At 39.4% G+C, this 27,206-nt stretch overlaps 1 long non-coding RNA gene across 2 annotated transcripts in view; it reads right to left on the bottom strand.

Annotated features, from left to right (window-relative positions):
- The window catches only part of LOC116963669, a 46,854-nt gene that overhangs the window by 14,006 nt on the left and 5,642 nt on the right, over positions 1 to 27,206 (bottom strand). The window contains exons 3-4 of one of the 2 annotated variants that reach the window (XR_004408343.2): positions 26,035 to 26,205; positions 23,441 to 23,921 (exon numbers count right to left, since the gene is read on the bottom strand). The exons of the other annotated variant lie outside the window; for it this stretch is intronic. This is a non-coding gene — a long non-coding RNA (uncharacterized LOC116963669). Of the gene's footprint in view, positions 1 to 23,440; positions 23,922 to 26,034; positions 26,206 to 27,206 lie in introns of those variants that run through there. 2 annotated transcript variants of the gene reach the window in all.

Here is a 27,206-nt window from a genome sequence, read left to right as displayed (position 1 = left end):
TGTTTTTGAAGAAGACTAGGAATACATAGCAAATAGTAATTCTGACATTTCCAGAGCATGAAAACACTCTCATATTGTTAGATATATAGTGCTATTTCGTTAATGACTTAAGACCTCAACCTAAGCTCACCTAAGCCAATTTTATTTTCAGTAAGGAATGCTGTTGTATCTTTTCTACTTCTTCTTTGATGAGAAATGTTACTGTAAAATATAATAGGTCTCACAAGAACACTCCTACTGAACAAGTGAACGTTAAAATGAGATGGTTTATTGAGGTAACCTATTCCTACACGTTACTATAAAGTAAATATCAAATGGTTCCTAATGTACAGCAAGTCCAACTCATTGAGAACTAAACTACACTTCTCCACTGGAGGAACTACAGCAAGGCAAGAAGCCGTCATGTTTTCAAGTTCAGCTTTACCCGTGCTTACTCCATAATTCTCCAAAGGTCAATAATCTGCACAGTTTTCCAAATACTCAGGTTGTGATTTCAATCTGCAGACTGCACAAAAGCAAGGTAATGTTGAAATTCATTTGAACTTGTTAGAGCTATGATCAAATTATACAGTTTAGCCAGTCTGTGTTCATGAAATGAGTCAACCATATATCAGTGTATAGATGTGTTTAACCAAACACAACCTCTGCATGCACCAAGCTGTAATACCCCCTGAGACTGACAAGGGACTATCCACTGCAAGCTTTGATTAAAATGTTCCTGCTAATTTAGCATAGCTGAAATAGCTCTGTAAAATAAAATAAAAACCATTAACTTCAATAGTGGGTGTCTGTGTGTTGGAACAAGGAAATTAGACAAGCCTCATACCATACTGTTTAATTGAGTGTGGGTAGAGATAAATTATATGTACTAAACCAAATTTGATTTATTCTAGGCTTTGCTTCCCTGTAATTTTTTTCTGCCACTGAAGAATGTGGGGATGAAAATGACTGTAGTCAATCAGCCCTGACTTCTGTTTTCTGAACAAGCAGCAGAATAGCAATTTTATTAACATTTGTAGACAGGTGGGTTGAACCTTTAGTTCTCCCTCTTAAATATACTTTGCATTTCTAACAAATTATTTACATTGCATTTTCCTACATATGTTCATGACAAAGTTAATAACCACTTGTTAAATAATTACTCCAGTGCCCAAATGTTGACATATTGCTGCTGGATCTGGAGGCTGAAAACTGCCTCCTAATACGGTCAATAAAAAGTAAAGAAGATGGATAATTTTAAATTTAGAAAGATAAGACACAACTCAAGGTGAATAAAATTTAAAAAAGGAAAAGAGCCTTTACCATGGAAGTGCACATACACAAGATGAAAGTGGAGGAAAATACAACTATACGACTGCAAATTATAAAGGGGAATTATTTTAAAGTATTTTAACATGTGCAAGAAAAATAAAGCCCTTTTAATTTAAACAGTGTACTTGTTGAGCTGAAGTGAAAACTGTGATCAAACGAAACTCCCCATCCCTTCAATACATAGCCCATGGTAAATATAGGCAAGAAAGTCAAATTGACAACAATGAAATGCAAATAAAGTTGACAGTTACAAAGAAGAATGCATTAAAATTATGCCCAGGAAGGTTAAGGATAAGGCATTTTAAAATATATTAGAAATGCTAGAGTCCAACAGTGGCACGGGTTCAATACAGTTATCAGCATCATAACTACATTACAAGCAGGAGCATTCCACAGGGCTCTTGTAGTAGCTCTTAAATGTACTTGAGAAAACAGGCACAATTGTACATTTGGGTACCCTTGAGAACTTTTCTTGTAATACCCCTGACTGCAAGAGCTTTCCCCATAACATGGTTTTAGGGATTTTAATATTGGTAGGAATAGAATGGCTTGATATATTAGAACGACTGGGATCGATTTTATCCCTAGAGACCTTTTTGAAAGATGAACTGAGAATTTTTGAAAACACAGGCTTGCAATAGTACAATAAAATTAAAAAAAAAAAAAAATAATCCCAATGCTGTTAAAATTCCACTTAACTGGAAGGATTTTGCATAGCACCTCTAACATCCTGTTCATTTATAAAGCAGGATCTTCATCTTCTGCAGCTTAACACAGTGCTGTCCTGTCCTCTAATGGTTCTTGTTGTTAAAGACTAAAACCGCTCTGAGGTTTCAATTTCTTTTTTTGCCTTAAAATGGGATTCCTGTATTTACTGCCTCTCCCTCTTTCCTTATGCCTATGCAAAATTTTAGGTCATAGCATGTGCTTTTATGAGAGAATCCTTCCTACAGTTCATGCTGCTTTTCACCTAGAATTTGAAAAACAACATTTTTGCTCTCTTAATCACTATTACTTATAAAGTCTTATTACTACACATGTTGTTGGTATCAAGTCTTTTTAAGAGATCTGCTGTGAGCTTTGAACAGCTTTTACATGGACATGTTTTACAAGTCTCAGTGAAAGCCGAATTCATGATAGTGTTGACGCATCATTCAAAGCGCATCCCACACTTGGAAAGCTCAAAGAACAGTCACAGACTGTGCCTGTTGCCTGTGCCAAAAAACTCCACACTTTTAAAATGGACTTGAAATACACCACTGGCAACTGGAATGATGAACAAAAGTCATTATTCCATTGTTGATGGTTTAGTACACATATCATCAGAGTGTTCATTTGTAACTTAGTCTCTTTCATAGCATCACTCTACCAAATCCCATCATTAAGGCATATTTGAGGCCTTGTAACAGTCTCCAAAAGGAAAAAGTACACAAAAAAATTAATTGTCATGGTTTGAGCCCAGAGGGCAACTGAGCACCATGCAGCCACTTGTTCACCCCTTCCCCCTCAGGAATGTGAAGGAGAAAATAAAACAAAAGGCACAGGAATGGAGGTAAGGACAGGGAGGGGTGACTCACCCATTATGGTCACGGGCAAAATACAGATTCATTAGGAGAAGAAAAAGGACATCAATTTAATTCAACCACCACCACCGCTACCACTTAACAGAGTAGGACAGGAAGAAGTATAACCACATCATAAAAACACCTTCCCCCCACCCCTGCCTTCTTCCTGAGCTCAGCTTTGCTCCCGATTTCTCCACCTCCTCCCCAAGAGTGGTACAGGGGGACAGGGATGGGGGTTGCAGTCAGTCCATCACCCATTGTCTCTGCCGCTCTTTCCTCCTCAGCGGGAGGACTCCTCACACTCTTTCCCTGCTCCAGCACGGCGTCCCTCTCACAGGAGACGGTCCTTCATGAACTTCCTCCAACACAAGTCCTTCCCACAGACTGCAGCTCTTCCCTAACTGCTCCAGCGTGGGTCCCTCCCAGTGCTGAATTACAGCAGTGGGGGCTTCCCTCAGAGTCCTGGCCTTCTTTGGGCGCAATCAACCTGCTCCAGCATGGGGTCCTCCTCTCCATGGGCTGCAGGTGGGCATCTGCTCCACCGTGGACCTCCACGGGCTGCAGGGGGACAGCCCGCCATCTCACCACGGGCTGCAGGGGAGGCTCTGCTCCGATGTGCCTTTCCCCTCCCCTTCCTCCTCCTCCCACTGACCCTGGTGTTTGCACAGCTGTCTCCCTCACAGTTCTTCCTCACAACTCACAACTCCTCCTCCCAGGTTCCTCTTCTAAAATATGTTATTACAGAGGTGCAACAACTATCACTGATGGGCTCAGCTTTGGCCAGAGGTGGATCTGACTTGGAGCTGGGGGAGCTTCAAGAAGCTTCTCACAAGGGCCACCTCTGTAACCCCCCTACCCTACTACCAAACCCCCTACCACACAGACAAACCCAACACATTAATGAAGTTACTTTTTTTTTTTTTTTAATTATTAAAAAGTTGACACCTCGTTCATGTTTCATTTTAAACCTTTCTAGCCAGGACTTTTCCCAAAAGGCTTTGTCTTTTATCACTTGCTATGGGGTGTATGTGGGGGATGCTTCTCTAGATAACAACCCTTTCTACATTTTATTTTACAATACTGTCCTGGGTTGAGTGAGTGGTGGAGTTTTTTGGTGGCAGGGGAGGGGGCTATCGGGGCAGCCCCCTGTGAGAAGCTTCTCGAAGCTCCCCCAGCTCCACGTCAGCTCCACCTCTGTTTGGGAAATTGAGCCAATCGGCTGCGCCTCTGCGATAACGTATTTAAGAAGGGACGTGGTGACGGGCAGTGGGACTTGTGAGGAGGAGTTGCTGCAGCTGCATGAACACCAAGGTCAGTGGAGGAACGGAGGAAGAAAGGAGGGGGGAGGTGTGCCGGAGCAGAGACCCTCCTGTATCCTGTGGTGAGATGGCAGGGCGGCCCCACCCTGCCACCCATGAAGATCTACGGTGGAGCAGACATTGATTTACAGCCTGTTGTTCCTGCTCAGATGATCAAGGTTCTGTGCCCGAAGAAGGCCGGGGTCTCATGGGAAAAGGCAGCCCCGCTGCTGTAATTCAGTGCTGGGAGGATTGCAGCATGCGGGGGAGTCCCACACCGGAGCAGCTCGGGAAGGGCTGCAGCCGTGGGAGAGAATCCAGTCGGAGGAAGTTAGTGACCCATGACGGAGCAGTGTGGGGAACGCTGCGGCCCATGGGAGGAATTCAAGTCAGAGAAAGTTTGTGGAGGAATGTCTCCTGTGAGAGGGGGACCACGATGGAGCAGGGGGTAACAAGTTTTGGACACTCCCCTTACCGAAGATGAAGGAAGTGGCAGCACTGACTGCACCCCCCATTCCCTGCCCCTGCGCCACTGGGGGAGGAGGTAGAGATATCGGGAGCAGAACTGAGCCCGGGAAGAAGGGAGGGGTGGGGGGAAGGTGTTCTCAAGATGTGGCAATGCTTCTCACTGTCCTACTCTGTTATGTGTTGTTAGTGTCTGTAATAAATGTATGTTTTTTTTTTCTTCCCCTAACGAGTCTGCCTTTTGCTCATGATCATAAAAGGGGGATTTTCCCCCATCCCAGTCCTATCTTGAACACCAAGCCTGGCTCTCTGTCCCTTCTCATTGCCGGAGGGGAAGGGAGAGAGAGGTGCTGCATTGTGATTGGCTGTCAATCAGGCCTAAACCACGACAAATACTTTGCTGGTTGTTGTAAACATGCTGCTAAAAAAACAAACAAACAAACAAACAAAAAAAAAAAAAAAAAACACACAAAAAAACAAACACCACCACCCCACCAAAAAAAAAAAAAAAAAAAAAAGCACAAACAAACAAACAAAACCACCAAGCTGTGTTTACCTTCAGCCTCTTTACAAAAACCTTTTGCTCAGGTAGCTGTTTTCTTAATCAGACCTTACCTGAGGTAGTGGCTCTTCTAGGCTCAGCTATCTTGTTCCACGAGAAGCCAGAGACAGCCTGTGACAATGACCGGCCTCCCCACAACTCTGCCTGCACCTTCCCTGTACAAAACACAACAGCTGGCTGGGCTGGCTGGAGCAGATGATCTGTCAAATTTCTGTTTAGAAGATGGTGCTTCCCGTGAAACAGTCAGAAGAAATATATGAAACTGTACCTATGTGGTTAGCTTTTCATTAATGCATGAAAAGCCTTTGATGAAGAAGTTACTGATTTTATTTGTTTTTCTCTCTACAGAGTAGAATGAACACCTAGGAAGCTTTTCATAAGCACAAACCTGAATTTACTAGCAACAAAAGTGTTAGGATTCACACAGTTTTGTACAATCAACTTTTTCACAGTATTGTTAAGAGAAATTAATAAATAGAAAGTATTCATTCATAATTCTGAAATGTGTGCACAAAACTATAATCTAGAAGGTTAAATAGTTTCTGGAAAAAAAACATGGGTTTGCATTTGAATTGTTTTCTACAGTTCAGTAGAGAAATCCATCTTGAACAACAGATTCATCTTGAATTTTGATGAACATTCTGAATGTTCATAAATTTTCAGCACAAATTACCAATTATGGCTAAAGAATTAAGAATAAAGGTTTATTTTTTTTCCTGTATGGAAGTTTGGGCAATTTACTAAGTTCAAGAAATTTATCCTTATTTAGAGGCTAAGATGAGAAAAATAAAAAGAAGAGATAAAGCTTGCCCAGCTGCTTTAATCCGTCTGGTAAAGTACTTTTACATCTGTGAACAAGTGTAGTGATAGCACTGCGAGCGTGAGGAGAGAGTTAGCATCAACAAACAAGGAATGACAAGTCAGCTTTTCAGGTCTACACAAGAAAGAAAAAAGGAAACTGAGCGGAACTGCATTTGAATTTTCACTAATTGAAATGAAATGAAAATGTAATCTCAAAATGAAATTGGAGTTCAGTGTAACTGAAACTGTTATAGAATTACCTTTATGTAGCCATGGAAATGCAACAGAAAAGTATTGTGACAATTACCTTTGTGTGACTATTGCCTTGCTTAATGATCCACGTCAGTTAGCATTTTCCAAACCAATGCCCAAGCCTTTTATGCAAGCTCATTATTTGATTGAGGCATAGATCCAATGCACTTAAGCACATGCAGTGTTTCAGGACAGAATCTTGCCTCTTTCTTGTACAGACTATATAAGCTAAACCAGTCCAGAGGAAGCAAATCAAGGGTGCACATCAAGTTATTTGTCAAAGACAGTATAGATATGCAACTAAATGAAATTTCATCGTATACAATGAAATCTTAGTCTGGTTTTGGGGTAGTCATAGTACCATATACACAGAGGTTTTGGACACACCCAAGGAAAGCTAGATGAGCCTAAAAAGCCAAGTTGAGAGTCGCTAGCTGGTGCATGAAACTTAAAGGAGCAAATTTACATTTCACGGTAGAAATAGTAATTCTCAGAGAGTAAGCGAATGTCCTGCATTCTGGACTGCACTGTCACAAATAGCAGTGAAGCAGAAAGCTTAACAAAATTCAAAATAAGATAGGAGATGCTGAAAAAATAGATAGGGTGACAGTGGGAGGGACTGAAGAGAAAGATGTCTGAGGAGTACATGTTTCTGTGCACAATAGTCAGTGTCTTACTGTCTGCCAAAAGAATACCTTCACTGGGTCTGAATTAGTATTACTGAACTAGCGTTACAATATCCTGCTGTTCCTATGAAAATGTTGAAAATGCTCCAACAGTCACCTTAACACAGACCACAGTTTTAATTCTGAACCTTACAAAGCCTACAAGGGATATTTATAACTCATCTGCTTCACTCAGATGCCAAATTTAGGCAAGATGGCTGGTAATTTACAGAAAGCATTCAGGCACAACACTGTGTGTGTTCCCTGCCAATGAGAAAGTCCATGCCATCACTTAAATACATATTTATAGAGCTGAGACATTACAGCATTCCTTTTCATTTACAAATACGTGTCAGCTGGTCTCGGGCCTCCCGGGATTGGAGCGACGGTACTGAATCACGACAAACTCACTCCAGTTTGTTGAAGGGGCATCACTGCCATGAGCGAATGCTCCTACACTGTATGCAAGCCCCCAGTTTATTACCAATTTTTTACATACTCTCATTTCTGCTTTTACATGCTACTGATCTTCAGATTTTGTCTGTTTGCTGATCACAGGCTCGTCATACGCTCAACAGGTGATGTTCCGACCTGCGGCTTCTCACACTGGCAACAGGACGTTCTGCAACGTTGCCTCATTTGTGCACAATCATCTTTCTGATCTAAAGGTCAGTTTACATTTTTGCTAACCACCAATTCTTCATTCCCACAGTTCCTCGAGGTTGAGAGTTTCCTTGCTGCAACAGATTCTCGGGAAGTGATTAACAGCACGCTAAACTTTGAAATCTTAGCTAAGTGATATAAAAGATTGATTGTGCATATATAATCCTTTAAACTATTAGCCAAGTCTAAGACAAAGTTTGGATCCAGCCGCAGCTAGACTCCTCTCTGAGGAGTTTAGAAAGCAAGGGGGTCCCTTCTGAACGTCATGACTCAATAGGAGGGTCTCCCTGAGTTTTGTCCGACCCTGTCCTCTCTGCAGTAAATAATCAAGAGCCGTTGAATCTCGTTAAACTGCTGTTGCATTTACTATTGAACTTTTTTAACTGTTTTATATTGAAAAGGTATATTGTTGCTTCTCTCCTACAACTGAAGTGCATGACTCCATCCATGACAATATTGCAATGAACTCCTCCCCTTGCCCCTGCTCCGGCTTGGATTTGTCCACAGACTGCAGTCCCTTAGGAGTGTTCCTGCTCCAAGTAGAGCCTTATCTACGAGCCACAGTCTCTTCAGGGGTGTACCTGTTGCGGCATAGACTTACCCACAGCCACAGTCGCCTTGAGATACACCAGTCCTAGCGTGGCCTTACCCGTGGGCCACAATGCCTTCAGAGATATATCTGCTCCAGCACGGCCTCACACACAGCCACATGTTTTTATCTTCTACATCAAGACCCACGTGTCCCTGGCAGGAGGGAATTTAATATACTGTAACTGATTACATTTTTTAAAAGCCATTTAAATGATTTTGTGGCTGTACGTAACCTTTACGCTGTAAACAGAAAAGTAGAAGTATCAGATTCCAGCTTCCCAATTGTTCTCTAAATGCATAGCTTAGTAAAGAAAGCCTAATGAAATGGATGTGATGCTAACCAAGTGGCCTGAACCGAGAAAGGCAGTATGGAAGCAGTGACTGAAAACTAAAAAATAGCTTCTATTACTGCTGTATCAGGTATCTATATCAGCTACATAGCTCAGCCAACACAGGTAAGAAATGTATCTTCCATTTCCCAGAGATGTTCTGAGAGAATAAAATTTATTCTAGATTTGTCATTGTGTGAACTACTCCTAAAATAAAGATGGATGTGTATGAATTAGATTAAGCTCTTCTACCCCCCGTAGCTAAATACAGTTCTGTTCAGGTTCAGAGATGCATCTGCTGTGCCATCAGCTATGTGCCATCATTTCCTTCCCAGTACTGCTTCCTGGACTGATCACAGAAGTCCTCCCTCCTGGCCAGGAGACCCAGGTTATTTTGACAGAATGCAACTGGGAAGCTTGCGAGAACAAACTGCCTTGGTGCAGAATCCCTTGTAGGTGTAGGTAGTGAAGCTGGATGACATAATTGCCATCCCCAGAAGAAGAGGCATCTAAGCAACAAGCAACAAGTTACATTAAAACTATACCCAGTGGCTCTTCTTCTGTTTTTATAGCCTTTAAATATCAGATGAGTATGTCAAAGTACAGCTTGCTAATTAATGAGATTAAGCAAAATACACATTTGCTCAACAGGCCTCATTGTTCAAGTCTAGGCAGGACAATTGATCAGATCCCATGATTTCAAGTGATGGCAGCCAGGTCCACACACCAGTTCTAAAGACGCTCTGGTATAACTATTACAAGTATCAACCCTGCTGCTAATAACCCTTCAGTTCACTATAGAAGGTCCAGACCTCTACTGGAAATTTTTTAAGGACTCAAAAATTGAAAAAAAACGGATTGAAAGCAGTTTGCATTACAATTTTAAAAGACCGCAGATATAATATCATTCTTTAAAAAAACCCAACTATTCAGGAGAACCAAATTCAATTAATACTGCAGTCAAAGAAACTAGAAGTAGTGAAGGTAAAAAAGGGAGGACGGGATTAAAACCAGTGAAAACATAATTCTGAATTAAGGCTATCTGATTATCTTTTAGGGATTAGTACCTATAATGAACTTGTGACTAGCTGATATAAACCTTGATGTTGATCCTGCTGCCCAGCTTTCTCTCAAATCAAAGAACAGAGTTGTTTCAGATATTGTGTATATTGTGAACAGTACCTAGGAGTGGAAAGGATATTTTCGAACCCGTATAAGGGAAAAGGAAAAGATCAAAAGTAATCCAATTACTTCTCCAATATTCTTGGTAGCTCTGCTGAGCACTCCTACTCCCATAGTCCCAGTCTCCTGTCACATAATACACTAACAAGACAAAGCAAGGTGTTTGTATTTCTGCCTTACTTCTCAAATGTGACAAAAATTATGAGGAAAGCAGTAGATTCAGAGTTTCTAATTCATGAAGGAGAGTGAACTCATGACCCCACACATATACAATCTCTATTCCAGATATACAAAGCCTGCAAGGGTCAATACCGGGTCCTGGACTGTTCAGTGTCTTCATTAATGATCTACGTGATGGGACAAAATGCACTCCTAGTGAGTATTCATCCTGGAATTTAAATTTGGGAAACCTTTATAGTTCATTCTATTTGTTCTTTCTACGGTCATAAGCATTAAGCATCTAAAGAAGTTATATCAGTATGAGTTATACATTCCCTTTAATAACTAAGTTATATGCCAATATTTATAAAGTCTATAAAAAAAATACCTACAGTATTTATAAAATGAAAAAAAAAAATTTTTTCAAGAACATGGGAATGAACAATGACACTGAAAAAAAATGTTATTTTGGTGGTCCTTACTTGTCTTTCTTATAGAACTATCTCTCACTCATGTCATAATGGAGAACAAGTGACAGAAATGCAAAAGAATAAAAAGCTGCCACAGACACACTTTGTCCTTTCACTGAACACACAAAAGAATGCTGTAAGTACCTCTCTATAGTCAAAAAAAGTCTTGGTCATCTGCTCCTTTCCCTGTGTTGAGTGACTTTTCAGTGCTAATCAATTTTGTTTACCAGTATCATGGGAAGTGTGTATTGTGTCAGATGGCCAGTATGAGCATGTTCACAGTGTTTCCAAGTACTCCTACACCTGCTCTTTAATGAGATATAACTCACCTCCTGTTTATTTAGTCTCAGCATTTATTCACTATCTTCCTTCTAATTGAGTCATTTATAGTCATGGTGGTACAGTTTCAGCTTTCTAGGATGTATCACCCTGATGCATTTATTGATTTCCCCTATCTGTTTTGATTAATATTAACAAATCACTTATTTCCACACTTCAGCCTTTCTTAATTTTCTTGTGTCTCCCTGACAACTGTTTAATTATAGTTAATTCTTCTCTTTCCTTGTTATCCATTTAATTATCTGCTTGTTTTCCTATTGCTTATTCTGTGTTGATTTCCTCCCCTAATTTAAATTTTTGACTGCCTCTAAGCTATGATATCTATTTCATTCTTCAAACTTCCCACCTCTCCCCTCCAGACAAAACCTCATCCTACTGAATACCTGTTGTGCTTTTTTAGGATCCTGCTAACTCTTTCACCATGGTGGCTACTAATATGGTTAAGCAAGCCTCACTTAAGGGGAATAAAATTCCTATTCCCCTAATTTCCGAGTATGCATTACCTGTTCAGCAACCAAACCTTCTACTGAAATACAACAATTAATACCAGGATCTACTAATGCAAACCAGGACTGATTTTAGATTTCAGTAACTCCTAGATCTCTCTAGTTCTGAAAGGGTAGCAAACCTACTACAAACCTGCTGTAAACCCTTGAATTTCAGGAAGCTTCTCCCATCACCTGGGAGTCACTGTTGAGTCTCATCACACCAAGATACTCCCACCACAGAGAATCTGTATTCCAAGATCTGTTTCAGCTTCCATAGGCAAGAGCATCTCCCTTTTTTCCTGTAAGTACGTTAGAAGCTGTATTGAGTTATCGACATGCTTTCGTGTTTTCCAGGAACACAGGATAAGTAAATATTAGTAATTCATTTTCACAGTCCAGAAGTAGAAAATAGTTCAAAAGGTTTTATGAAGAGGTTCACAGAAATAAAAAAAGCTGCAAGCTTTCACCAGTCTCAGTGTAAGATCTCCCCCTTCTTGTCATCTAACTGCCAGTTCAGCTGTGTGTCTGCTCTTACATAAACCTTAGGTCTGATGCACTAGAAGGGTACTGCAGTCAGGAGACAATTCTAAGCCTAAATTTCTCCCTGCCTTTTTTTTTTTTCAGATTTGTCCCTTTTCCCAGCATCTACTTCAAGATTTCTAAAAAGAGAAATCAGTCAGAACTTTGAACTTAGTTTTTTCCTGAAGGAAACTTCCTCACATACCCATAAATTTAGAAAACATTATTGGCTAAGTGAAGTCATCTATAACCAAATATAAGCAGTTCATCAAACTTCTCAACAAAATGTTCTTTCCCTCCTGGCAGAAAGAGATTAAGATATCAGGGCAAAGGCGGAAGATTATACACCAAATTATTTATAAATTGTAAATCTATGGTACATACAAATATATATATGAGATTACGTGTCCTGGTTTTAATTGAGCTACACACATAAGTAATAAAGCACATTTTTGGGTTCATGACTTCCTGACCCTGGTTTGAAGTATACTATGACAGACACCTCACATTTTCCTACAAACCAGTATCTATTCTGCTTCACTCTATTGTCTATGGTCAGAGCAGAAAGACTTATTATTGTCTTGTTGGATAATCAGATGCTGCAGAAGAAGGGATTCTCTAACCATCTTCCTTACAAGCTAAGTGTTGGTGTATTTATTAATTTCTGCCTGTTTCTGTCCATTTCCAGGGCCCAAAGCCTCTAATGTGTATTTAGAAATCTGCCTTTTATTCTGGTGCCAAATGCAAGTCACTCATAAGCAGTTAGAGAGGAAAATATTTCTCAGCATTCGCTTAGAGAACTAGCCACTATAAATATTGGCGGTGCCAAGCAAACTTGCCAACCAGAGATGAGTGAAACAATTTATATGTAAAATAACTGCTAGCAACAACCCATGACAACAGGAGAATTTTCTGCTACTCCAGCTGTCATTCCAAATGGGAGTTTCATTTATTACCCATCTATCCTCCTTATATTGTAACTTTCCTATTACAAGAAGATAACCAAAAGTAGTAACAAGCAATTAACATTTCCTTTACTTCACTCTGAAAGTTTGCTCACACTTGACAGTTTAATCTGCATATAAACTGATGGCCTGGCAAAATTGGCCTTTGAAAAAAGCATATGGTAGAGCTAATCACTGTGAAATCCTTAAGGCTTTGCAAATCATTGGAAAGGCATCCAAGCAAGCTGTTCAGCAACATTAAATGTTTGCAGCTATATGTTAGGCACAAGAGCTCAAAGCCACGTTTCAATATTTTATATCACCATAAGCTAAAAATCATCTGTCATTGATATGGAAAAAAAATATTCTGCATTATTCTGTATTTGAATTATTTTCAAGTTCTTTTGTTTGTTATGAATAATAAATCAGAGCTTGTATGTGGAACTGTTTATGTATATATATTCACAAATAAGTATTTATCTATGCATTATATATAAAAATATTACTATGAAATTATTGCTTACTGAATCCCTCAAGATATTTTTCTGGCATTTAATTTTTCTCTCAATAATTATGGTAAAGACAAAGTGTTTACAAAGGGCCTCTCCCACCACACATGAACACAAATACGTCTATGTAGATACTGGACTGAACTGCTACTTCTGAATCTTCTGCAAAAGCACTCATAAAAACACAAGGCAAACTGCTGTCAGGTCTATAGTAATAATAATGTCCTATGAAATTTTCTTCTAGGGTCCTTTTGCTTAGGATAGTAGCTGATCCTTTAGCCCAATCCCTTGTTGTTCTTTCTACCACCACCTAAGAAAAATGGTGAATGCGCTCAATTTAAGCAGTAATCATAAAAGCAGAAGGTACAGATACTGTCAGTCTATTTTTTAAAGGTGGGATACATTGTATTTTGCAACTTCTTAAGGAACTAATTTACACATGATTGAATGACTCAGACTTCAGACCTGCAAGTTCAACTTTTTCAGACATCCTCAAGCTTCAGTCCATCACCTTACAGAGATAAGATATAAAACCTATGTACCGTCTGCTTTTTCTCATCTCCTCACAAATCAAATTTGAAAACACAACTACAAAGTTAACTTCTTCTTCCTAAGGAATTCTCTCCTGGCAACTAAAACTGGGATTAAATAAATTTTAAAAAGAAAAAAAAAAAAAATCTGTGCAGGTTTTGGTCATTTCATTTAACAGCAGCCAAAAGCCAAACGCTCATATGGCAACAAAATACTTACTCTGAACTTTCTCAGTGAGTTTTAGATTCTCTCTAGTGAAGGGAAACAGATATACTGAATTTGACCAGATGCCTGACAAACATATATAGCCTTTTTCTCTGAAAAACAGAAAAAATATTTCAGTTTTCAGACTTCCAACGATCACAATTTAGTATTTTTCTCTGACTAGTGAGTGAGGCCAGTGGCCTGAGCACCAAAGGATTTTTATAACCTTCCAACACACAGGTAGGACATGCTCAGAGTTTCCCCAAAACATTCCAGCCAGCTCAAATAAAGTTACTTGCTAATTACTGCATATTGTTAATTACAGTTGTGGCTTGTTTTGGAGCCTGTTCCTGGCCCGCCCATTCCATGCCCGAAGAGACAGGCGGATTATCGCAGTGCTCCCGCCACGGGTCGCATGGCAACACCACACCACCACGTCCTTCTCAGCAGGTGCTCCCCCTTCTCCATCACTCAAGCATTATTTGGAGATTGGTACTGGAACAAAAGAACATGTTCCGAATTATAGAAGCCTCGAGTAAGTGAAATGAGTTCACCCCATTCAGCTCCCTGGCAACAGAAACTCACTCCTGTCTTTTTGATGCTTGCCTTCAACGCTGTGGAAAACTTTGCATTCATTTACCACAGAATGAGGTTGAGAGAAGAGCTTTACTTCTCCACACCAGGAGCAGTCCTCAGTCACACACTGTACGCTTTTAATAATCTCAAGGGCTTTCACTTCACTAACAAGGAAAGATTAATCTTGTATCTACAACTTTCCTTTTACTTACCATGAAGGAGAATAGATCATGAGTTAATATTATTTAAGCCACTGGAATTAAGACATGATATGCACTATTGGCTATTTTTTCTGGCACATGTGCCTTAGATTAGTTGCAATTTATGACTGTTTGTACACAGGCATCTGTGTTACATTTCTTTTATCCACCATACCAGCACAGTGTATTTGCTGGTATTGTCACTTTCACAAGTCATTATCATATAGATTTTGGAGTCCCCAGGGTAAAACCACTAATCTATACTATGGTAACAGTCAAAATCACACTCAGATCCAATGTTTCAAATGTAATTTCCAATCCTATCGAGCCTCACACCACCATTGCAAAGCAACATCCCGGCTCATCCATGAGTTCTTCGCTGACTTGCAGCGTGGTTCCACGGCTCCTCTCCTGGCAGATGATGCTGTGCATCCTGGCACGCTGCCGGGGCTGACCTCATCCATCTCCGGGCAGGTTGCATCTGACCTGCATTGGGGGATCGCATCTGGCCAATGCAGTTACCATCACTTGAGCTGCCACCGAGCTGTGTCATATCCTAGATGCACAGTACTTGAAATAAAAGTGCCTAACAAATTTTACTCATTAACAGCATATGCATACACAGAATAGTACGTAGATAAGTAATAGTAACGCTTCCTGGGCTTCAGCCCATGAGCAGCAGAACACAGAAATCACTCCCTAATTTCTTTGCCTTCTTTTTATTCTTGTTTTCAGAGAAACAAAAGTCTTATGGGCACCTATAACCTATGGGAACCTATGAAGAAAGGCTGATAGAGTTAGTCAGGAGAAGAGAAGACCCAGGGAGGGATCCTACTAATGTATAGAAATACCTGGAAGGAGGGTTCACAGGGGATGGAGCCAGGCTCTTTTCAGTGGTGCCCAGTGACAGGACCAGAGGAAATGGGCACAAACTGAAAGACAGGAGGTTCCCTCTGAACATGAGAAAACACTTTTCAATTGCGTGAGTGTCCAAGGTTTTAAAAATTTCAAAATTTTACTTTCGTACTGCTTGTCACCTGACTGATACTATTCCCTGTTGGAACACACGCTTTTTCTGACATACCTATAAGAAAGGAAAAAAGGCAAGAAAAAGAAATAGAACATTGAATGAAATAAGAATTAATGGTACAGGACTAAATTGGACCTTTGGCCAAAAGAACTGTTTAATGGCCATTCTTTTCTCAGACTGATTCTTGATCCAAATCTTGTTTAAGGAGACCCTGCAAGATCATGGAAAAAAATGGGGAACATTCTGGAGAATATCTAGTCCAAGTCCCAGCTCAAAACAGGAATAACTTTAAAGCTAAATCAAGCTTCCAATTCATATCAAGTTGATCAGGGCTCTCTCTGGGCAAGTTTGAGTATCTCCAGGGATGGAAATTCTACAGCCTCTCCGTGCACCTGCTCCAGTGATTGACCTCTCTCACTGCCAAAATGGTTTTCTTACGTACACCAGAAATTTCCTTTGATGCAAATACAGAGTGAAGAGGAGAGATTAAAATTCCTGAATGCCCTAGCATCTTAAATCCTTCAGGACACTCTGCGCTATTACTACTAAACCTGCCATAAGAGTTGAGAAAGGTTTTAATAAAATTAGAGGAAAAAGAGTCAGAGAACTGGTTTGAGGGCATACATTATAAATACGTTTCCTCATTTGCTTCTTTGTGGGACCATCCACATTCAGTTGGGTAGCTACCGACAAAAGAGATGTGAGTAGAAATAGGCTTTTCGATTGTTGTGCACCATTCTCTTTGACTCCAAAAAGTTTCTGTTATCAATTCACCGTGACATTTTGTGACATCCAGCAGACTGTGGAGCCCATCAGTGGAACAACAGTTCCAAGATGCCCTTCTAAACCCCCTAAGTTTTTAGCACAATGAAGTAATTCTCTGACATGCAGTAAAAGTGTTCTTTGCTGTGACCCTGATTTCACAGACTAGTGTACAACGATGTGGCATAGGTCAGTGAGAATTAGACCCCAGCTCATGATCTCCATCCATAGAAATCAAGTCCCAAGAAATGTGCAGTAAGCTAACACACATTCAGAACTTCAGATTTTAAGGCAGCAGTATACATTACAGGTATATTTTATCCATAGCATAGATCAAAACACCTTGAGTAATATACACTCTTAAACTATTTAGTGTTACATATGACTGCATTAGATATACCACTGGACACAGTACTGTAAGAAAGTAAAATTATATTAGCATGTTTTTTAGAGATTTATTGTATTTTAATTTTGACTAAATTGGCAAAAACTTTAAACTGAAATAATGAGAAAGGTATTCTAACATTTGTCCTATTAGATACCTTGTAAATCTTGACAGTGTATTCTACAATATTGACATAAAATGAACAAAAGTTTGATTTTCCTGGGAGAGCATTGCCCAGTTCCATCTTCAGAGAGTCAAGTATTGCTTATATTCACCTTTGGATGCTATTTAATATCACTGCACCTGCAACAAAACCCCTAAAGTAATTGAGGATCCTGACAATTACATATTTGCTTTTATTTCTTGTTTCAGAATAAGAAACACTTCAGAACTTTCCAAAAACTGTGAAAAAATATGCTGCATTATTCACAAGCACTGCTTTCCAGCCACCAGCTCAGTTAACACCAATTTATATCACATTGCCATTTCAAAACTGTGCAATTCTCCCTCCAGTGACATGCAAGTCCCAGAAGCTGGGCACTGTATTCAATAAATTTGACCTTAAACTAAAGGCAGATGGAAGGGGGAGAAAGGCATCAAGCGTAAACTTCTAAACTCTGAGCTGTGTTGCTGCTTCACAGGAACACAAGACTTGGAAAAGAATATTAAATAGTTGCAACAGATTTGGTTGCTTGTGAACATGACTGGATCTTTTAAATTACTGCAGAATAATGACATGGCAAATCACCACCCACAGCCAGTAACTTTATTGACCTGTGGAGCACAAGACGGTGTGGCAGTGTGCCGTGTTCCATTACAGTAGGCTATGGCCAGTGGGTACTCTGGTGGAATTAATGAAGGTGATGGTTTGGTGCCTGCACTCTGGATGCCAAGATGAGAGCTTCACAGTCACTTCTACATTAACTGAGGAGAATGCAATAGGTCTCAGCACTGTACTCGGTGATGCTTTTCACCAGAAGCTTTCATTTCAGCCTGTGAACTACTTTGGCTTCTATTTAGAGATTAATTTTTTTTTCCCTCAAACCACATAGTACAACCTGTTCCTGCAAGTCATATTGAAAAATCTGTTTGTATTAATTGTTCCATGCCAAAGCCAATGTCTGAGAAGGTCTGTGAAAGCCCTAGTCACACTGAGGTGTTTTATTTCACAGGAAGTCCCTTTAAACGTTGACTTTTGATACTAAGGAATAGTGTAATTATAAAGGTTGACAACTGAAAGATAAATAGAATAGAAAGACATAAATGTAGTAATAGATTAATACACATCGTTATAATAAGTAATGATGTTATATTCATGCCACAGCTCAAAAAATTGCATCTACCTTATCCTGAAAAGCTCAGATACAGCAAACCAGGTGATCCCTATAGAAGAGCACTGTTAACGCTCACAGGAAAGCCTGCTCTGTTGACGGGTACTCAGTGAGATAGCTGAGAATTCAGGACATCCAGGAAGATGTCAGTGAAATATTTCAGCCTAAAAGTAGCAACTGGTTCTGAAGCGTGAGGCCTCCTAACACCAGGCTGGCTGCAAGTCCTACCAAGCCAGACAGACTTACTGACTCCACCTGGAAACTCTAAAAATGAGTCACTGTCTTATTATTCTGATTCTGAGGCCTGAGGACAAAAATATGCCATTCGTTCATAATAGGCATCCCAATATTCTCCCCATCCTCCCTGCTAAAAGGCTTCTTTTTTTTTTTTTTTTATCAATATGATTTGGGAAAAAGTATTCCAGTGACTTTTATTGCAACCTACATGTTGCAGGTTTTTGATTTCCATCTGAGGTCACGAGGGGGGAAAGGAAGGATGAGTACACTGTTTAAAGTGTCAGCCAAAGTGTCCTGGAGCCAGCTACAGCATCACTTGAATGCCAAGCCAATGCACCAGTGTGCAGCTAACGGTGTGGAAGATAGGTTTCCTCCAGCACCACCAGCCCTGGCTGCTACTGTTTAGACTCTGGCCATCCTGCATGTCGGGAAAAGAGCAAACCCAGCTGAAGTCCTGACGCCTTGTACAAAGGTCTCTTGGCTTTAGTTCCCATTACAGCACAACAGCCTGAAATGAGAAGACAGCTTTCATTTTTACCCACAGAACAGTTTGTGTAATTGACTTTTAAACTCCTTTTTGTTCTCCAGGTTTCCATTTTAACTATTTGCTATCCACTGTTTGTTGCTGAGCAATTGATTTCTGAGGGCATATGGGAGGTAAGAATCGTTTAGTTTCCCACGTGGCTCCATAATGCTACTGATAATTTACAGCCTCTGAAACAGCTGTGGGCACTACAAAGAGCACCCAAGCAAAGCATTGCTCTCCATGCTTTTCACCTACTTCAAATAAAATCCCACCGTAAGTAATGCCCAGAAAACAGAACTGTGAAAAAATATTTTTTGGAAAATAATTCGTAATGATACTAGAGAGTACCACTTTGAGAGGAAAAAGTTTAAAGTCTGAAGAAGCATTGTTACCAGGCTGCCACTCTGGGCACTTCCAGCATCACATTTTCTCTGTGAAAAGTCATTTGAGAGTTATTGGGAGAAAATGAGAAATATCTGCAAAATGCTTCTACGTAGAGCAAATTAAAAGCTTCAGAGGACCATTCATTTGCTGCTCAGATGGAGTGAGCAGGGAAGTAAATTACTTGTAATCAAAACCAGACTGAAGTATCCCATAACAAAAGGCTGAGAAAAGGTAAGCTAAGTGCAGACAGGGACATCCTATGCTAAAAGACTAGTGTATGGAATTCTGGAGATCCATACCCTGCCTTTTTATCTTAGTTTTGGAGATTTGAAAAGCATTCATTTTATTTGAAAAGCAATTTGAAAAGGCTATATTTACCAGTATAGCTTGCTAGAAACCTGTCTATGTGTGGTGACAAATTTGTCAAGTTCTAATAGCCCCATTTATCTAAAAGCAGACATTGAATTCAGAGGCGCTAGCCAGACAGTGCAGACTTAATCTTTGCTTGCCAGTGATCTACCTTTTGTACTTAGAAGACTGATTAAATTGAAGTGGTCAGACTGCAAGATTGCCAGACTAATAGCACTCACTTTGGAAGAATGTATGAATGGAAGAGAGTTCTGAAGTTGCCTAAACTATAAGATTTTATGTTTAAAAAGATGGCTTTATGGAAAATATTTGGACATGAGAGATGACAAATTTTTCAGTGGGAAAAAAAAAATAATTTGAGAAGAAAAAACAAAACAAAACAAACTGATTATGTCCCACCCAGCAGTAAGTAATTATGGGCATTTTCTTCCTGATAAAGAATGTGGTGTTGAGCAGCTGACAGTTTTCCTGGTAAAATTTTCAGCACAAGACGATTATCTATTTATGGTATAAATTATCCAACTGAAAAAGAGGTAGAGCCTGTTAGCAATGAGTAAACAGCATTGTGTTTGGGCATGAGTAACATCATGAATCCTTTCTTATTTTATTCACAAAAAGGCAAAAAACAGATGTGTGAAAGATAAAGGGGGTACAATACACTGTAAAGTGAACTTTTTAAAGGTAGATCTCATGCTGCCTTGTGTCAAGGACAAGTTTCACAGTGCTCTTCTGCACAAACACACTTACCTAATTCCAGGACTTTTGTTGTTTCCAACCCTGGAAATACCAACCCCAGCATGCGTGGCAGGGATAGCTGCTTCATAGAGACAGATTTCCACAGACCACCTTATCTGCTTCAGCAGCTGTACACAGTCTTTTTTACATCAGAGTGAGTTACAAGACAGGCAAACTTAATTTTCATCACATTTGGAATAGAAAACAGGCTGTAGTCGGGCAGCATCTGTGCACGGTGAATGAGACATAAATGGGGTAAGTCTGAAAGCCCTCAGAGTTTCTCTGATATTCTATATCTAAGGCTAGCCCTCCCCAAATTCAGCGAAACCCTTAACGTCTCCATTATTTTTCATTTTACTCTGCAGAAGAGATACATCAAGGAGAGCGAACAAGAGTATGAATTAATAAATCAGGGTGGAGGACATTAAAAAAACCCACAGAAAATCAAATTGTAGAATATTAAAAAGTGCTTCAGTAATATGATAAACAAATGCCACTACCAGTCACTTGACTTGAGGGATATTGCATCTGACTGTTCTACTCCTGGATTAATAACATACTGGGAGGCAACCGTAGAAACACTCCATCAGCCCTCATGCAAGGGGATAAGGATGGACAGAGTGCACACAGTCAGCGGATGGGGGGCAATGGATGACAGAGAGCTGGGGAAAGAATGTATTCCATTTATTTTCTTTTGTCTCAATCTGAATACACTACAATGAGATTCAATGGACATATGAAGCTTTATGTCGTTTACTGGAGATTTTCACGGGTGTATAGAATTGCTGTCCCTGCAATAAGTTTCTGAGCTTTGTTTGTTAAGGGTATGGTTTCTGTTGAATAGCGCAAAAATTAATTTTTTGAAAAAGGTTTGTCTGTGGTTTCAAATTATGAAACAAATTCCTAAACAAGACATTTTAAAAATAGCTTTTCCTTTGAAATATTGTTTTTAAAAATTAATATCAAGTCCCTCATAACTAGTAAGAAACATCTAATTACTCAATAAAGTAGCTAGCTTCAGAAGAGATATAGATTTACTAATGAAGCTAAGGGGGTCTGATGTCCTCCTTCACAGCTGTGCTGGCAGGAGCCTGCAGGATGCACTGAGTGCTAGCTTCCTGATGTAGAAATGGTTGCACACACAGCTGCTCAGTTCTGTAGGACTGCCACGCTCCCTGAAACAGGATGGGTCTTCTAATCCAAATTAGATGTCCTCACCCGCTAGTGTCCATCTTTCAGATGGCTATCTTAGGGTTGTTATTATTATTATTATTAACCTTAGGAACTGGTATTGGCCAAGACAAACAAGTAAATTTTTACAATTTGAGAGGGGACTACCACTCCAGAATATTTTTACTTTTCTTGTTAATTAAGCAGAATGATGTCCATCTCTAAATTACTGCTTAGAGAAACACACCATACCCAGGTATTGGATTCCTAGGTTTAGACTGAAGTAAGGTCCCTTTACTAAAAATTTTCCTTTCTATGAGGGCACAGGTGGACCCTTTGGAGAAACAAAACTGTTCTGTGAGGGGATTAGCTCAATCTTGCTACATTTTGCTGTCTTCTACAAAGCATGAAAGTAGCTTGCTGTATGCAGTTTGATACACTTTGAATTTTCAGGCTACTTATGGACCAGAATATAAAAATCTCTATGGAGCATCTTCTCCCTTGGATGCTTCTGTTTTTCACTTTGATTTCTTTCATCTGTCTCCCTGATGTCAAATGCTCTAATGTTTTTGGCAGAGACTGCAGCACAAAAAGGCATCTGGTAAATTCAGGATGACAGTTTCTTTCAAATCTATATTCTGTTCCTTTTGTGCCACTTAGTAATTGTAACAGAGCATGCAAGGGCATTCTAGCCATGATAGTTTACTATCACTTTCTTTGTTTTCCTAAGTTCATGAAATGCCATTTGGGAGAGCACTTGAGGGCCTGGCTATCCCACATCACAGATGTTAAGGCTGCAAGACTGAAGCAACATATGGCTTAGTGTGTTCTACAGGTAGAACGAGATTATACTGCAGATCTGCACATTGATAGTCAGTTTTGGACATCCCACTTCAATAAAGCTATGAGTTGAACTCGGAATAGTTCAGAAAAAAACACTGAGAACAGAAGGTCTGGAGAATAGTACTGCACAAGGCTGAAGAAACAGTTCTGCTAAGTCTATCCAAAAAAGACTGACATACTACCAGCCTCCTAATACGTAAAACATTACTGTAAAGCGAGTGGCAAAAAATCTGGTCCAAAATATTCCAAACAGCATACGTCCCAGAGTATCTCCAACAGATCTAATGAAGTAAGTGAAAACTTTTAGCAATTTGATGAATAGTGTCTCTTTTTCCACCAATGACATCAAATAATACAAGTGGGTGCATGTAAGTGCATCTCTAAGCACTAGCAGAGAACACAGGTGAGTTTTGCTCCTTTGGCCTCAGACTCCAAGAGGTCTCTAAACCCATAGTTAAAAATTTTATCTCCACAGTCATTTTTTCCCCATTCATCTTTTCTTGTTATAGGTTGTATTTGCAAGTGTGGTTGTGATCAAAATTTACAGTGATTATTCTGGGCTTCCCCCACAGTCAGGCTGAGTGAGGTCTGATTTTACATATGGGCATACATGTTAGATGAAACTCCTCCAGATTTTCCAACAAATCACCCTCTAAATGAAAGGATCCCATCTTATATTAGTTAACAGTGCGCCCTTGGCTATATTCTAAGACCATATTCATAACATTAAAACTACATCCTTATATATTTCAGAATAATTCACAGTAGAAAACACACAACTGTATGTATCTTTTCATTTCCAAGTGTGTAATTACATATCAAGTATGAAAGAGTAAAACATCTTCAGAACCCTTGGACATCTGAACATGAAATGATAAACAAAATAAAGTGACTTAAATCAGATGCACTTGCAAATCATGTCAGGAGTAGGTAGAAAAGTTTTTCCAGGGAGGAATGTTGATTTCAGCTGCTTATCAAACATTGCTTTAAGATCCCAGAAAAATTAACAGAAATAAAAGTTTTTAATAAATGAGAAAACTCTCCCTAACTTTAGAAATTTCTTTTATTTATGTAATGGGTACCATTGTGTTTACCTATCTCATATACTTGAAAAGAAAAATCCGCCCCAAAATCTCAGAAGCAAGACAAAGGAAGAGTTAGCCTGAAGCCTACACCTGGTCTGTAAGAGATACTATTCTGCATTTAAAAAAAAAAAAAAAAAGAACAGCAACACAATCAGCTAACATCCATCTGAAGAAAATTCTAGAAGACACAAGTTTCCAGCTACCTTTATTTAAAAAAAAAAAAAAAGAAAGAAAAAAGAAAGCTGGTCGGTACTGAATGCTGAGGCAAAAGCTATATACCATAAAATAGATATATCAAATGAGACCAAACATCGTGCAGCAGGCAAGAGGAAGTCTCCAGGGAAGATATTAAAAACAGAGCAAGTGTATTGTAGCACTTCCCTGGAGTGGCCATTCTGCTTCCAACAAGTTGCATTAAGGAACTTTGTGAGGTAAAGCAGGCTGTAAAAAACAGAAAAATTTGATTTATTTTCCCCTGTTTTAAGGTATCTGAAGTACATGAACTGCTTAACTGATAATTAAAACCACTGCTTAACATACCTACTCTTAATATCAAAAAATCTCATTCGTTACTAAATTTTAAACCTATTTCAAACCTATTTTTCCTCTATCTCTCAAGTATGAATGAATGTTCAAAGAACAAGGTTCTCAAAGCAGCTACAGAAAGAAAATCCCTACCACCACCCCAGGAAAGTCTGAAGGAAAACCACAAATCTCACATCTATCACTGAACTTCTTACTTTCTTTCTAAAAAGGGACTGAGAATAAAATAAAAACTGAATACATACAAACAGGTTTTGAAGATTATGGTAGTTCCCTGGTAATTGCACAGAATATTTCTTACATTTATTTATTCAGAAAAAAAGTCATTAAATTCCACAAGTGTTGTGATTACCTATCTATAATCTTTTGAATTCATAAACAATTTAACCTAGATTTCATATGGATGTTCCACTCATAACACAGACTATAGCAGTTAATAGTGGATTAGTATTATAATAAACTCTACCTCACCAGGTTGAGACCCCATGATTTTGAGACTTTACATATGTGCAGTGTCAGTTACTGCTCTGAAGACTTTCTACTATAATACTCTAGCCAGTCTATAATAGTCTAAGACCCAGAAATCAAATTCTTTTCATATGGAAATTCATTACTGAATCAGAAACTGAACGTTGTTAACCAGAAGGGATGATAAGAACAAGTGCTAGATAAATGTTTTCCTGACTAAGGATTTTTTGTGAGCCAGATCCTTGTTTTTGAAGAGATGGAGTTCAGTACTTGATCCCCACTGAGTTGGGAAGGTGGGTGGGGTGGATTGTTTTTTTTTTTTTTTGGGGGGGGGGGGGGGGGGGGGGAAGGGGGGGCTAGCATTTGATCAAAATTGTAAGACAGGAGAACATTTAGGTTTAATCACTAGCCAACTATCCCCCAAGTATTAAAGACCACTTCCTTATTTCCTGTGCCTGAGGATTGTATAAATCCCTTCTAGCAATTATTTCTAAAGACTGACAAGTATAAGGATGGATTCTTGAGAAAGGGAATAATAAATTTAGGTTAAGCTTCTTAAAGAGCTTTGAATTACTGCAGTTTATTAGGACTAAGCTTCAAAAGACATATTATTACTCTTTTTCTGTGGCAACGTACTGTCCAGTGCTCATTAATATTTTTTCAGCTGTTCATGGCTTTATGCTTCTCACATATATGCTAATTTATTATCAAAAAGTCCTCTAGAAGAGTCTACATTGACCTTAAGAAGTCACTACCAGCCTATGTTTGAGATTCTGCTTTAGTTGGTAGATGAAAAAATCATGTACTTGCCCAGCTGCTAATGCTCAGGGAGAATATTTTTACCTGTTCATCTATGCCCTACTGAAACCACAAACATTAGTCAGTTTTTTGCGTTAAGCTAAATTAAACCACAATTTTTTGTCTCCCTACTTTCACAAACACCCAAAGGAGCTGTAATTTACAGATGCAGTGGACACACTCAGAGAACAAAATGATTATTCACTGGTATCCTTATTCTGCAGCTGGCAAATTTGAACATATGAAATGTGTAGTAACTGATAATGCTTATGGAACAGATGTCTTTTCATAGTGAATCTGGCAAAAAGGAAAAAAAATAATGGATTTTTTTCAGCTGTTTCTGTGTGATACATTTGATGCTCCAGTGGACATGTTAAGTATCAATTCTTTTTGAAGACTCCTTGAGAACTGGCATCCTGACCATGGAAAAAAAAAACACAATCTTGGAATGGAGAAAACTCTTGGCATTTGCCACCTTGGCTTACTTTTCCATTCTAAGAGCTAATTTATTCTAAAAGTAACTCCTCAGATTCAGCCAAAGTCAACACATCTCCCATTTTCCCTCCAAGCCTCGCAAGTCCCTCACTGTCCTCCTTCACTTCCTCAAATTCACAAGGTATCATTTAATCTGTAGCTCCGTCAGACAGACACGTGGTAATCAGCACCTGTGCAAAGCCACAGGTAATGTGTGCAATAATGAATTCCATAAGACCACATTCTGCAGCATCAGAGCACCGATACTCACTGTGTAGGACAACAGCCAAGCCAATGTACAAATGCTTCTATGCAGTGTATTGTTTCCACATCTCAAAAAGCCACACAGTGAAGAAGGGCTTCTCTATGAAACTTCGGTTCAGATTCCATCAGAACAGAAAGCTGAGCATACCCGAGAAGCTTCGGCTAGTTGGAAACATTGCTGAAAAGTGGCAGAAATAAAGTAATGATTTCTTAAAGATTTATAATGATACACCATATCCTTTCACCAATGGTGAGACAAGAACTGAGAGGCCTGCCCAGTCTCTAGGGTTCTCCTATGCTTCCAGTGAAATTTCAAAGACCATAAGTTTATTTCATTGGTTAGAATTAGCAGTCAGAGAAAATGAGGAGTTTCATATGGCAATGCTGTGGGAGTGGAGTAGGGAATATCCTCCCTAAGATCACTTGGAGGGGGCTGGAGCAAAGTGTTAGAATTTACATAAAAACTTGAGGCTTGGAAACACTGAACATCTTAACACATGAAAAAAACAAAAAAAAAAAAAAAAAAAAAAAAAAAAAAAAAGTGCTAAAATGAAAACCAAGAAAGGAAGACAAGCAGACAAGCAGATGCCCAGGACTGACAGAGTGAAGGGAACATTTCCAGCAAACCTCAGCTTTGCAGGCAAATCAGCTTGCTGTTCCCATGGACTTTTGATCTAAGTTTCATACAGAAGGTTAAGAAGGTGAGATCAAGAGCAGTCATGCACACGCTGGGGAGCAGGACCTGGAATGAATGCTGCTGCCTGCCCAGTCATGCTCCTCCCTGTCCTACATCCCTGCCTCCCACTCCGAGCCTCGCTGGCAGTTCTCCTGCCTTCTGATCAACAACGGGCTTCACTTGTAGCAAAAAAGTGCAAACAGATGCTTTCGGCATGAGAAAGCTTCTGGACCACCTCTTCCACAATCCCAGCTGCTTCCCACACTGACCAGCCTGGTTCTTCTGTGCTCAAGCTGCCCTCGTTAACTACTCACTATACTATTTTCAAGCTTCTCACCCAAGCATCCTCATCAAGTAACCTCAGCAAAACTTCTGCTGTTGCAGTTGTCTAAACAATGTACCATTAATGACCTCTAGATTAGTATCATTATTATGCCGTTCATTAAAGAAAGGAAATGTTGATGGCACCTATTTTGCAATGTTAAAATGAGGCATGGATATAT

This window comes from Tyto alba, unplaced genomic scaffold (assembly GCF_018691265.1).
Source record: "Tyto alba isolate M040663 unplaced genomic scaffold, T.alba_DEE_v4.0 Super-Scaffold_27, whole genome shotgun sequence".
In the NCBI taxonomy this organism is placed as follows: Eukaryota; Metazoa; Chordata; class Aves; order Strigiformes; family Tytonidae; genus Tyto; species Tyto alba.
This window is presented reverse-complemented; position numbering and strand designations above follow the sequence as displayed.